Source organism: Podarcis melisellensis (genome assembly GCF_964234715.1).
Source record: "Podarcis melisellensis genome assembly, chromosome: 16".
In the NCBI taxonomy this organism is placed as follows: domain Eukaryota; kingdom Metazoa; phylum Chordata; class Lepidosauria; order Squamata; family Lacertidae; genus Podarcis; species Podarcis melisellensis.
The window spans coordinates 12,745,248-12,747,069 of NC_138533.1; positions in this window are offsets into that span (position 1 = coordinate 12,745,248).

The window sequence follows — 1,822 nt, forward strand, 5'->3', positions numbered from 1 at the left end:
CTCTGGTTCGCCAGAAGCAGCTTAGTCATGCTGGCCACATGACCCGGAAGCTGTACGCCAGCTCCCTCAGCCAATAAAGCGAGATGAGCGCCGCAACCCCAGAGTCGGCCACAACTGGACCTAATGCTCAGGGGTCCCTTTACCTTTTATTCCTTCTCTTAGATGGGTTTCCTTCCCAGGTTGACGAGCCCCATCTGCCTCTCACTTCCCTCTGCAGCACATGCAGAAACCGCCTTCTTGACTGTGGGACCCACCTTCGGCCTCGCTCGCTCGGTCTGCCAATGCCTATCTTCACATGCCGGGGAAGTCCCTAACTCACTGAGGGTTTGTGACCCACTGGCTACCCTCACCAGGTTTAGCCAGCCAGTCGAAGCTGTTCTGGGGTGTGACCACTGTTGCATGCTGACAGCTTCTAGGAGCCACAGGTGAGAGCTGAGTGCAGGGTGGGGACCAAAGGTGGGCAAACTACCCCAGAAAGAGCATGATGTATGTCCCCCACCAGAGGCATTACCCCTCCCCTAACACCCCATACACCCCTAGGACAATACATCACTCTTAACAGACGGTGGTGCTTCAACTTGGTGGTGGAGCCTTACATGCAGGAGATTCCCCAGGGTCTCCAGGAAAGACTGGGAATGTCTCCTGCCTCCAACCCTGGAGAGCTGCTGCCAGTCAGTGTAGACAATACAGATCTAGATGGACCAGTTCTCACCTGAGCAGGCTCCCAGCCCATGCACACATCGGGTTAGGATTTAGCATTGATCACAATTTGCCGAAAGCTTGACCTTGTTTATGTCCATAGTGCTGTTCCACGAAGCAAGTGTGGAGGTTCCCTTCTTTGACTGGCCCCCACCCAGACCCTGTTCCATCCTTCCCAGCCATAGATGGGAATCAAGGTGCCACTTTCCCACACAAACTTTCCCACATAAGGGCTGGATGGATCTCACTTAGCTATTCCTGGCTCATCCTCCGCGGTCGGTTTCATCAGGATGCTCCAGGCAGCTCCTTGACTTTTCGCCCTCGGCCACTTGCTCTCTGTCCGTCTCCCTCTCTACCTTATGCTGGAAGCACCGTGGGAGGGACTTGATTCACTTCAACCCCTTTACATGGGGACAAACAAGAAGGACCCTGTGGCTAGGAATGGGTGGATCTGTTAATTCTGGATTCTGTTTCTCATTTCTCCACTCTCAAATCCTGTTCTCCACATTTCCACATCAGTTTGCGCGTTTCTTAAAGACAAGTCCTCATGAAAACGTGGCAGCATTTTAGTGTGGATTTCTCCTCTCTTGCTATGACGTTTTGCCCAATATATACCTTTATGGCAAATCAATTCCCGCTTTTAATGCACTTTTCACTAATATATGCACTTGGCTGGGCTGCAGAAGTGCATTTTGGGAAATGCAGATTTCGGAGTATTTTGAGAGCAGAGAGGGCAACCAGATTCACTGCATTCTCTTTCCTTGGGGGGCAATGGAGGACCCTGAGGCCAAGAACACACGTTCCTTGGCACTGCCCAGCGGACGTGGTACTGGAACTTATCCATGTAAACACAGCTTGCATCGTGAGCCCTAGGCTTCTGGTGGTGGCATCTCTTGGGCTGCCTTCTCACTCGCATCCCCCCCCCCAATTTGCTCTTTTAAAAAATGCTGGAGCAGCAGAAGCCCAGGCCAGCTGACTAGCAGAGGCCTCCCTTGGTGAAAGGAGGAGGATTAGCAGCTTTGTAGAGGCCTCAGTCAATGCCACTCAAACGGCAGGAGGGGAGAGCTTTGCATGATGATCCACCTCTGTAGTCTGGAGCGAAGGAGTTCAGAGGATGCACTCA